At 41.8% G+C, this 13020-nt stretch overlaps 1 protein-coding gene across 2 annotated transcripts in view; it reads right to left on the bottom strand.

Moving 5' to 3' along the window:
• DGKD (diacylglycerol kinase delta) overlaps positions 1-13020 on the bottom strand; it is a 121289-nt gene that overhangs the window by 106613 nt on the left and 1656 nt on the right. The gene's annotated exons all lie outside the window — the stretch shown is intronic.

The following is a 13020-nucleotide window of genomic DNA, read 5'->3' as shown; positions in this document are numbered from 1 at the left end:
CTACCCAACTCACTTTATGAGGCTGGGACAACACTAAACCTAAGCCAATCCAAAAAAGGAAAACAAAGACCTGCCAGCCTGAAATCTTGAAACTCCTAGGCACTCTCATCCCAGGACTGGCAGGAAATGGGCAGCAATGCACGCCGTGGGCTGGCAGCCTCGGCCACAGGATGCACACTGTCCCTTCTACCTGAAACTCCAGCTCCAGGACTCCAACCAGAAGATGAAAACAGATCACAACATAGCAAGCAAGCCTTCAAAGACCAAAGAGCCAGATGAAGGTGTGTTTCCAGGAAAATCAGGATAATTTTAGCATCAAAAAGAATGACTGTAACTGATTGTAAAACACTGAATAAAAATTGCCATGAATCCATATAGTGATAGGGTGGGTGTGGGGGTTTAGGGTTGGGGGGAGAGAAACATTTGCCTCTATTGGGGATGACTATTTACCAAATCCTTACCTCAAACATTGGTAATTAAACAAAGAATCCAGCAATTGACCTGCCTTTTTAGGAGGAACTGTGGTCCTTAACCCAGTTGAAGTGAGAAAATATCCTCTTATTTTCACTTTTTTGATGGAGTCTCGCTCTGTCGCCCAGCCTGGAGTGCAATGGTGTGATCTCGGCTCACTGCAACCTCCGCCTCCTGGGTTCATGCGATTCTCCTGCCTCAGCCTCTGCAGTAGCTGGGATTACAGGCGCCCACCACGACACCCAGCTAATTTTTTTGTATTTTTAGTAGAGATGGGGTTTTACCATATCGGCCAGGCTGGTCTCGAACCCCTGACCTCAAGTGATCGCCCCAGCCTTGGCCTCCCAAAGTGCTGAGATTACAGGCATGAGCCACCACGCCTGGCCCCAAGAAAATATCTTTACAGAACAACACCAACAGATAAATGTGGAATAAATGACACAACGGGGGTGGCAGGAATCTCCATTTTACAAACTCTTATAATAAAATTGATTCAGGCAAGTACTGTATTGTGTATGAATGTGGAAACCATTTGGGGTAAAGGATATTTGCACAGTGCCCAGGAATCACCTATTACTTCCTAATTGTAAAGGGGAAATCACATCTCCAATGAAAAGATCTGGTCGGGCAAGGTGGCTCATGCCTGTAATCCCAAAACTTTGGGAGGCCAAGGCAGGAGGATCACTTTAGGTCAGGAGTTCAAGACCAGATTGGCTTAACGTAGGGAAATCCCACTTCTATTTAAAAAAAAAAAAAAAAAGGAAGAAAGACCTAGAAATATGTAAACCAAGCGATGACACAGCAGAAGGGGACAGCCTGGCAGGACATGCACGCCTCCAAGTGGGATGCGGTAGAACACAGAGCATTCCATATTTAGGGATGTGCCCAAAATCTCAACCGAAATATAGAAGTGAGACTCTTTGAAACTGCTCACTTCTACTTTATAGATAATATAGGAGATAAAATAACGATGTAAAAGAATGATGGGAAAACAATCAGAAAAATCCAGAAAGATTATTAGGTTGGTGCAAAAGTAATGGAGGTTTTTACCATTAAAAGTCATTAATACAGCTGGGTGTGGTGGCTCATGCCTGTCATCCCAACACTTTGGGAGGCCGAGGTGGGCGGATCACTTGAGGTCATGGGTTCGAGACCAGCCTGGCCAACATGGTGAAACCCCATCTCTACTAAAAATACAAAAATTAGCCGGGCATGGTGGCAGGTGCCTGTAGTCCCAGCTGCTTGGGAAGCTGAGGCAGGAGAATCATTTGAACCTGGGAGGCGGAGGTTGCAGTGAGCCGAGATTGCACCACTGCACTCCAACCTGGGCGAAAGAGTGAGACTCCGTCTCAAAAAAAAAAAAGTCATTAATACAAGACAACTGCCCTTGTCTCTTGAAAAAGTTGATGTCGTAGGCAGGTAGGGAACGGGAAGAGAGAACAGTGGAAGCTGTCCTAATTCGACAAACTAAAGAGATAACAACAACCAAAGATGATGCATAAAACTTGATGGGTACCTGGTTCCCAAAAGGAAGGTCATAAATCGCATTTCTGGTTCAACTGGGGAAATTTGAAAATGATCTGGATATTAAATGTTAAAAAGTTTTTTCAGGTATAATGGCATTGTTATATAGGAAAATATCCTCATTTTGTGGAGACATACACTGAGGTATTTAGAGGTAAACTGTGCTGGTTCTGAGGCTTCTCTGCAGCCCCCTTTCTCTTTCTCCTCCCCTGCCAGTCCTTCCTTCTTTGACTAGTCCTCCTCTTCCTCCTCTGCCCACCTCCTAAAAGCCAATGGCCCCAGCATCCAATCGGGCCCTGACCCCGTCACACTGTCCTCACTCTCAGGCTCAGATGAACCATTCTCACTGCTGCTGCGTGACTGGGGGCTGGGAAGGAAGGGACAAAGGAGGCCCTATCTGAGTTCAGTGAGACCTATATGGCTTCATGGCACACTAGCAAGCCACCTAACTGCTGAATCTATATCGCTCATTGGCAAAACTGGGGTAGTGGAGAATAAGAGGTTCCAGGATAGCATGCAGCAGAGCCAGGTAACAGCAAAATCCCCAAAACTGTCCTCAACCACAGCTCCTTAAATCAGAGAAGAGTTCCATTATCCAGCTCATCACAGGAATCACAAACCTCCTCTCCTTCAACACCCACACCAAACCATCACTGAGTTCTCACAATGTCACCTCCTCAGCATCTCTCAAATCCAGCTACTTCCCCCATCACCACAGCCACAGCCCAGGCCCAGTCTGCCAGCATCTTTCACTGCATTGGGTCAGCCAGCATCCACTCAGGCAACCGCAGCACAGCTAGAGCCACCTTTTAACCACGATCCGATTAGGTTATGCTCCTTCCTAAAATCTTAAAGCAATAGTATCCCACTAATCTGGGGGAAAACAGGCAGAGCTCCCTAACACAGCCTCCAACCCTCTCCAGTGTCAGATCCCAACCAAGGGCTCCTGATGCTTACCAGCCCTAAACACCACAGCCTTCTTTCAGCCCCAAGATTTCCCCAAGCTCCCTCTTGCCACAGGGCCTTTGCATACCTCTTTGATCAGCAACCTCCTCCTCCTCATTCTTCTATAAATCCTTTAAAAAAATACTCTATTTCCTTTGAGTTTAATGTGTTGCTATTCTTCTAACTACCTGATTTTCAGCACATCTTCTTTTCTAATATATGTATTTTAAGCTATAAATTTCCCTCTAAACATGACTTCAGCTGTACCTCATTTTATATATACATATTTGCTGCTGTTCAACTCAAAATATTTAAGCTTTCTGTGATTCATAAGTTACTTAGAAATAGATATCTAAAATTTCCAAATACATTGAGATTTTCTTTTTATTGATCCTGGCTTAATTCTGTCGTTGTCAGAACATACTCTATAATTTCAACTCTTTTGAAAGTTGTTGAGACTTGCGTTATGGCCAGCATATAGTGAATTTCGACAAATGTGCCTGTGCATTGGAAAAAAACTTAGATTCTACAATTGTTAGGTACAGTGTTCTATATATTTCCATTAGGTCAAGTTTAGTACTTGTGGCAGGTGCAGTGGCTCACGCCTGTAATCCCAGCACTTTGGGAGGCCGAGGCAGGTGGATCACCTGAGGTCAGGAGTTCGAGACCAGCCTGACCAAGATGGTGAGACCCCCGTCTCTACTAAAAATACAAAAATTAGCCAGGCATGGTGGCATGGTGATGGACACCTGTAGTCCCAGCTACTCTGGAGGCTGAGGCAGGAGAATCACTTGAACCTGGGAGGTGGAGGCTGCAGTGAGCAGAGATTGCACCATTACACTCCAGTATGGGCAACAGAGAGAAACTCCGTCTCCCAAAAAAAAAAAAGTTCAGTTCTTGTGTTGTTCAATTCTAAACTTTTACAAATTTCTTTGTCTACTTGATGTATAGCATGTAAGACAGGTGTGTTAAAACATCTCACTATGATTATGAACTTGTTTCCCTTACAATTGTGTTAATTTTTCTTCTACATATTTTGAAGTTATTACTTCCAAATTTTAAATTATTATATCCAAAATGAACTTTTTCTCATTTATCAGTATATCTTTATCTCTATTAATAATTTTGCCCTTAAAATCTACTTTGATACTAAAATAGCTACACCAAGTTTCTTTTGGTTAGTGTTTGCATAGTATCTTTTTCTATTCTTTTACTTTCAATCTTTTAATATCCTTATGTTTTAAATGTATCTCTTTCAAATAGCCTAGTCAGGATTTGCTTTTGTATCCCATCTCACAATCTCTGTATTTTAACTGGAGCATTTAAGTTCACTTAGATTTATACGATTACTGATATACTGGGATTTCAGTCTACTAACTTACTGTCTGCTTTCTCTTTGTCCCAATTGTTCAGTGTTTTCTCTCTTTTCTTGCCTTCTTTCAGATTTAGAATCTCTGATTCTATTTTTCTTGTTTAGCTTAGATATCACACACTATCACAATTTTGGTGGCCACCACACAGATTACATACAACATGCATCCCTGACTTGTCTAATATAACTGGATCTTTGTTCTTCTTCCTGGAAATGGAAAGACTTTAGAAAAGTTCTACTCCATTTGCCTCCTTTCTAACCTACAGGACATTGTTGTCATGTATTTTAATTCTATATATTTTAAACTCAAAGGCATAATTTTTATAGTTAACAATCATTTGGTCTTTTCCACGTAGAAACCCTTTTTAAGTCTCCATTCCTTCCTGTAACTCTAACATTTAACTTGAGCATTTTCCTTTAGCCAAAACAAACAAAAAACACTTAATGTTTCCTTTAGTGTGGGTCTGCTGGCAAAAACATTGTTTTTGTTTATATGAAAGTGTCTTTATTTCAACTGTATTTTCTGAAGGACATTTTTGCTGCATACAGAATTCTGGGTTCACAGTCACTTTCTCTGAGCACTTAAATTTCAATAGACTTTTGGTTTCCATTGTTTCTGTTAAGAACACAGCTGTCATTCTTTTTTTGTTTGGTTTTTGTTTTTAGAAGCAAAGTCTCACTCTGTTGCCCAGGCTGGAGTGCAGTGGTGTGATCTTGACTCACTGAACCTCCGCCTTTCTCTCTTTCTCTTCATCTATGGTTCTCAACGGTGCTACAGTCATCAGTTGCTTAACAATGAGGCTATATTCTGAGAAATGTATTATTAGGTGATTTCATCCTATGTGAACATCATAGAGTGTACTTTCACAAATCTAGATGGTACACACCTAATCTGTATGGCATAGCCTATTGCTCCTAGACTACAAACCAGTAGAGCACATCATTGTGCTGACACTGTAGGCAACTATAACTCAATGGCAAGTATTTGTGTATCTAAATATAACTAAACATAGAAAAGGTACAGTAAAAATATGTCATAAAAGATGTTTAAAATGGTACACCTGTATAGGGTACTGACCGTAACTGGAGCTTTCAGGGCTGGAAGTTGCTCTGGATGAGTCAGTGAATGACTGGTGAGTGAATGTGATGGCCTAGGACACTACTGACCAGTACTGTATGCTTTGTAAACACTGTACACTTAGGCTATACTACATTTTTTTTTTAAAGACTTTCTTTCTTCAATAACAAATTAACCTTAGCTTGCTGTAATATTTTTACTTTATAAACTTTTAATTTTTGACTCTTTTGTAGTAACATTTAGCTTGAAACACACACACACTGTACACCTGTACAAAAGTATTTTCTTTATATCCTTATTCTATAACCTTTTTTTCTATTTTTAATTTTTTAAATTATTTTACTTCTTAAATATTTTTGTTAAAAACTAAGAAACAAACACACACATTAGCCTAGACCTACAGAGAGTCAGGATCATCAATATCATTGTCTTCTGCCTCCACATCCCATCCCACTGGAAGGTCTTCAGGGACAATGACACGCATGGAGCTGTCACCTCCTATGATAACAATGCCTTCTTCTGGATACCTCCTGAAGGACCTGCTTGAGGCTGTTTTACAATTTGTTTTTCTTTTTTCTATAAGTAGGAAGAATATACTCTAAAATAATAAAAAGTATAGATAGTAAATACATAAACCAGTAACACACTTGTTTATTATCATTATCAACTATTATGTATTGTATATACTTGTATGTGCTATACTTTTCTACCACTTGCAGTGCAGTAGGTCTGTTTACACCAGCATCACCACAAACACATAGGTAATTCATTGCCCTACAACATTATAACAGCTACCACGTCACTAGACAATCGGAATTTTTCAGCTCCATTATAATCTTATGCGACCACCTTTGTCCATGTGGATCATCGTCCGGAAACATCACTATGCAGAGCACAGGGGTGTACCAGGAATTGATTAGATATGGTTCTTTCAGTTCATACGGCTATCGAATCTGTGGATGGTACCTGTTATTTGTTGTAGAAAATTCTCAGGTATTATCTTTTCTTTCTTTTTTTTTTTTCTATTTAAGACAGTTTCGCTCTTGTAGCCCAGGCTGTAGTGTAATGGTGTGGTCTCAGCTCACTGCAACTTCCACTTCCCACGTTCAAGCGATTCTCCTGCCTCAGACTCCTGAGTAGCTGGGATTACAGGCATCTGCCACCACGCCCAGCTAATTTTTGTACTTTTAGTAGACACAGGGTTTCACCATGTTGGCCAAGCTGGTCTTGAACTCCTGACCTCAGGTGATCCGCCCACCTCAGCATCCAAACTGCTGGGATTACAGGTGTGAGTCACTGCACCTGGCCACATTATCTTTTCAAATATTGTGTCTCCTCAATTTTCTCTCACTTCTCCTCTCTTGTGACAATTAAACACAAGTAAGACCTTCTTACTATATCTGTCTCCCACCATCTCCAAATTTTTCCATTTTTTATGTCTTCAGGCTTCCTTGTGGGTATTTTCTTCTGAGCTATCTTCTGGGTCACACAATTTTTTCAGCCTGGGTCTAATCTGCTCTTTTTTTGGTTAGTTAATTTTGATCACTATGCTTTTCGATTTTAAAATTTCTTTTATTGGCTGGGTGCAGTGGCTCACGCATGTAATCCCAGCACTTTGGGAGGCCAAGGCGGGCAGATCACCTGAGATCAGGAGTTCGAGACCAGCTTAGCCAACATGGTAAGACTCCATCTCTATTAAAAATACCAAAAAATTAGTTGGGCATGGTGATGGGCACCTGTAATCCTAGCTACTCGGGAGGCTGAGGCAGGAGAATTGCTTGAACCCAGGAGGCAAAGGTTGCAGTGAGCCAAGATCATGCCACTGCACTACAGCCTGGGTGACAAGAGTGAGACTCCATCTTAAAAAAAAAAAAAAAAAAAAAAAAAGTCTAGTATCTTTAGTAGAGGCGGGATCTGCCATGTTGGCCAGGCTGGTCTCAAACTCATGACCTCCAATAATCCACCTGCCTCGGTCCAAAAATGCTGAGATTATAGGCCTGAGCCATCGCGCCAGTGTGGACTAGAATTTTCATTTGGTTCTTTTCTACAGTTCCTAGTTCTCTGCCAAAACTCTCAATCTGACCTCGTATCTCCTCAAACACAATAAGCATAGTTGTTGTAAAGTCTGTGTCTGGTATCTACAAGCCCTGCGGATCTGTCCAGTCTGTTGTTTCTATTGGTTTTAACTCAAGTGCCTTGCCTCCCTTGATGTCTATTTTTTTTAACTGTATGCACAATAATGAATTTACAAACAGACTTGTGAAAGTCATTAGAGGCCTCCATTGATGTTATCTCCCTCTAGAGAGGATTAAAGTTTGTTTCTGTTGGGAATCTGGAGACACTAGTACACTGGGATTACTTTAATTTCAGAGGACTGAGGTGACTTGAAGCAGGGCTGCAGTCCTTCCAAAGTCTTACTTCTGGCTCCTGCGCATTCCTTGGAAGTGACTTCTTTGGATCCCAATCCAAACTGTGAGGGGAGGGTGTCACCCAGGACTGTTGCCCTTTGGCAGAACCTGGCACCTCAGCCCTGCTAAGGCACTCGGATAGTCTCACAGGGCTCAGCCTCTCAGACAGTCTCACAGGGCTCAGCCTCTCGGACAGTCTCACAGGGCTCAGCCTCTCGGACAGTCTCACAGGGCTCAGCCTCTCGGCTCCCATGTTTGTTTTGCTCAGGACCCAGTGTTCGTTCCCCAGGGCTGCCCTAAGGGCTGCCACAAAACTTCAAGGCTTAAAACAAAACTCAAAAACAAAAAAACTTGACTGTCTCAGTGCTCTGGGGGCTGGAAGTAGGAGATCAAGAGATCAGAAGGCCGCACTCCCTCTAAAGGCTCAAGGGGAGATTCCATCTGTTATCTCTTCCAGCTTCTGGTGGCCCCAGGCATTCCTTGGTTTGCATCAACAGAACTCTAATCTCCGGCTCTGTTTTCCCATAACCTTTTCCTCTATATGTCTTTCTGTCCAAATCTCCCTCCCCTTTCTCTTATAAAGAAACCGACACTGGATTTAGAGTTTCTCCTAAGTTCACGATGATTTACTCTCAAAATCTTTAATTGGCCAGGCACAGTGGCTTGAGCCTACGTTCCCAGCTACTCAGAAGCCTGAAGCAGGAGGATCACTTGAGCCCAGGAATTTGAGACCAGCCTGGGGAATATAGCAAGACCCCATCTCAAAATAAAAATTTTTGGCCAGGCACAGTAGCTCATGTCTGTAATTCTAGCACTTTGGGAAGCCAAAGGGGAGGATCGCTTGAGCCCAGGAGTTTGAGACCCCAAGCATGGGCAACATAGTGAGACCCCCGTCTCCATAAAAATGTGTTTTTAAATTAGCCAGGCGTCATGGAACGCATCTGGAGTCCCAGCTACTCAGGTGGCTGAGGCAGGAGGATTGCCTGAGCCCAGCCAGAGACTGCAGTATGCCACTGCACTCCAGCCTGGATGACCAAGCAAGACCCTGTCTCAAAAAAAAGAAAGAAAACATTTTTAAAAGATATTTAACTAATATCTAATTATGCCTGCATCCTGAAGTTCTAGGTGGACCAAATTTGGTAGAGATGCCAAATCCACTACAGATGCCACTACAGATTCCAAGGTCAAAAGCAGCCCCAAATACCACACTCACTTCCACAGACCTTCAGCCACCCCAGATCCTAGTCCAGAAATTCAGCATCATCTCATTAGCAGACTGTGCTTGGAAGAATGGCGCCTCAGTCACTCAGCTCACCACTGCCAGAAGCAGAAGGCACTGCTCCCTACTCACCTTTCAGACCCCAGCCAGTCACTGCCTCAAGAAGCCCTCCTAGACCTCCCTGATATCAGGTCAAATTCACATATGATGTCCTCTCAAAGTATTCTGGCCCTCTCCTCATCAGCACCCGTCCCTATCACAACTTTATATTAACCATGTGATTGTTTTATTAATGTCTTCTAGACTATCATCTCTAAAAATTTTTGTTGTTGTCGTTACTCAATAAGATACCCCTAGTGCCTCGCACAACAATTAACAATGTTAAGATCTCAAATATTTGCTGTTAAACTGAACCAGTGAAATAAAAAATATAATACCTAGCCCATGGTATTCCCACTAGTACTCAATAAATTAACAATTTCTTTAAAAAATGCTCTTTGTTAATTTTCCGCCAGATTTCTTTGTATTTGCTCTTCTGGAGCTGAGAGATGGAGACTCAGACTAGCCTGAGCTGGAGAAAAATGGAGTCAGGGAAATGATTCCTATCTGGGATAAAAAAAAAAAAAAAAGAACAATCAGAAAGACAAAAAATAATCAAAAGCAACCATTTAGTGATCATCTACTATACATCAGCCACTATATTAGGTGTTCTACACAGATTATCCCATTTAATTCTATGAGTTAACATCCCCATTCCTATTTTATGGATGTAACAACTGTTATTTATATTTTACAGACACGGAAACTGAGACTCAGGAACACAGAGTTAACATTTACTGTCACTACAGGCAACCCAAGAACTAATATTTTCCATGTTTACAGATGAGGAAACCACGTCTTAAGGGAGGTTTAGACACACTGTCCACAATCGCATGCTTCATAACTAGAAGCGCAGGGTCTGAAGCGACTTCATCTGACACCAAAGTTTAGACTCTGAAATCCGACAATAAAATGGCATTAAAAATCTTTTACATTACTTCATCCCTACTAGGATGGCTAGTATCAAAAGAGAGATAATAACAGGTACTGACAAGAATGTGGAAAAATTAGAACCCTCCTCATACACAGCTGGTGGGAATGTAAAATGTTATAGCAGCTTTGGAAAATAGTCCGGTAGTATTACCATATGGCCCAGCACTTCCATTCCTAGGTGTACAGCCAAGATAAATGAAAACCTATGTCCACACAACAACATGTACATGAATGTTCACAGCACCATTATCCAGAATAGCCAAAAAGTAGAAATAACCCAAATGTCCATCAACTGATAAATGGATAAATAAAATACAGTGTGCCTGTAGAATGGAATATTACCCAGCAACAGAAAGAAATGAAGTACCGATACATGCTGACATGGATGAACCCTGAAAATATTATGCTAAGTGAAAGAAGCCAGACCACATATTGTAAGATTCCATTTATGTAAAATGACCAGAATCAGCAAACACAGAGACAGAAAGTAGATTCTTGTTGCCTACGGTTGAGGGAGTTGAGAGGAAACGGGGTGATGAAAATGTTCTAAAACTGACTGTGGTGATGGTTGCAAAACAGCGAATACACCAACAACCACTGAACCACATGCTTTAAATGAGTGAACTGTATCCCATGTGAATTATATCTCATAAAACTGTGGTGCTTTTTTTTTAAGTTTTTTACAACTTAAGCCCTTTACCTAATTTTTACTAGTCTTCATTTTACAATGGAAAAAATCCTTTGTTTAAATTTAAAATCAGGAATCCAAGCACTTTCATGCTCATATCCAAAAAATGTTAACTTTTTAGAAACTGTTAAATAAATTAAACTCTTAACTGATAGCTTCGCAGAATTTCACGGTTCTTCACTGAAATTTCAAAATACCTTATAATGTGCTGGTGAATGTGCTGGTCGGAGTGTTAGCTCCATTTTCTTTCTTTCCATTCTAGCTATGCAGTTCTACAGAGTCATTACTGTGTACTGTAGTCAGGAAATACAAATGAAGTAATGTCTTTGCTGGGGACAGCTTCAACTCTAAAGAGCTCGAACATATTAAAAAATCAGACATGCATGAAATGCTAAACTGATAAATGGCCATCACAGATCTGCACACATCAAATTTTCAATATGCTAAAGATCTATAACCTGAAGAATTATTTGAAGTTTGGAGAGGCTTCTCTTTACATGTGTGCCATAAGGTCTTGTTTTTCAAAGTGTGGTCCATGGACCAGCAGCATCAGCATCTTCTGGGAGCTTGTTAGAAATGCATATTCTGCCAGGTGCATTGGCTCAAGCTTATAATCCCAGCACTTTGGGAGGCTGAGGTGGGTGTATTACTTGAGCTCAGGAGTTTGAGACCAGCCTGGGGAACATGGCGAAACTCCATCTCTACAACAAAATACAAAAATTAGCCAGCATGGTGGCATTTGCCTGTAGTCCCAGCTACTTGGGAGGCTGAGGCAGGAAAATCACTTGAGCCCAGGAGGCAAAGGTTGCAGTAGCTGAGATCATACCAATGCACTACAGCCTGGGTGACAAAGTGAGACCTGGTCTCAAAAAAAAAAAAAAAAAAAAAAGAAAGAAAAAGAAAAAGAAATGCACATTCTAAGGACCCACCCACCCTAGACCTACTCAACCATAATCATCATTTTAACAGGATCCCCTAGGAGATGTGTCTGCACATTAAAATTTGAGGAGCACTGTTCTAAGACATTCTCTTTTGTTTTTCTCTTCATTAAGACAGCTCTGACTTGCACTAGACTAATATTTTAAAAGCCTGACATACATACAGTTCTGGTCCTGGGCCAGCTTGTCCTCAGATCCATTCTTTGTCCTTCTGCTCCATCCAAGTTGTGGAGGAGGTGACCCCTGCAAGGCCAGGGTTCCCAGGCAGGAGGGGAACAGTACATCCGCAGCAGCAGCTGCGCCCTCGCAAGGCTCCAGCCACTGCCAGATGGACCCCTTGTGACCCCAGTTTTTGGTGGGTGACAGCTGTCCCTGGAGTCTGAAATGCCATCTCCTTCCTTCACCCTCCAACTTAGGGGTGGCAGCAGTTTCCTGCTTGTTGCCTCATCTCCGGCTGCCTCACTGCAGCCTGCACTCTCAGTTCTCCCATCACCTGTGTGACCACTCCCCTAGATTACATTCCTTCTGTTCTAAATACTTAAGGTGAGTTCTGTTTTTCTTTTTAGACTCAGACTGCTATCCCATACCATTTTTGATGTTTCTATTATGTACCAAAGATACCAGAGGAATTTTGTGAATGGCTTATCTGCTGGAAGAAAAATGGAGCTATTACATAGTCAACCTCGCATTCCCACATTCTGACAATCTCTTAACAACTCAGAAAAAAATCAGCCTTAAGCTATCTGTACAGCAGATGTGACTGTATTCAGAAACTCTAAGTCCTCGGGGTGTATTTTTAACAGTCTACCCATCACTCCTCCTCAACCAGAACAGCTGGTATAGCAGCTATTGTTTTAGGAGAAAAAAGAAGGAAAGCAAAAACACCTCCTAACCAACAAAAGTCTGAACACTGGAATCTCCCAGGAATCAAATCTCTCTCAACACAATCTTGATCTTAATCAACCTTGTAAATCACATGATCCACCCCACACTGGTCAGTACCTTGCCTGGGCAACAGGAGAAAGCAACTGCTATCAGTACCATTTAGGGCTATGTGGAGATCTTTCCAAAAGCACATCTGATCCATCATCCCCATACTTTTAACAATCCTCTGCGGCCACCTCTTGCCCAAGGCCAAAAAGCAAACCCCTCAAAGGACCACCCCTTCGAAATTCAGCCCTAATCAACCCTGCCAACTAATAAGTCTCATCAACGTGATCCACCTCTGGCCCAACTTCTGATCATTTCGCAGTTGTCCCTAAAGCTCTAGACGCAACGTTCAAATATGTAGAAGGCCATTTCTTACCCACTTAGCCTGGCGAATTCTTTATCCCTCAAGATCTCA

This window comes from Pongo abelii, chromosome 11 (genome assembly GCF_028885655.2).
Source record: "Pongo abelii isolate AG06213 chromosome 11, NHGRI_mPonAbe1-v2.0_pri, whole genome shotgun sequence".
In the NCBI taxonomy this organism is placed as follows: domain Eukaryota; kingdom Metazoa; phylum Chordata; class Mammalia; order Primates; family Hominidae; genus Pongo; species Pongo abelii.
Note: the sequence above shows the minus strand (reverse complement) of the source record. Positions and strands in the feature narration are given on the sequence as shown.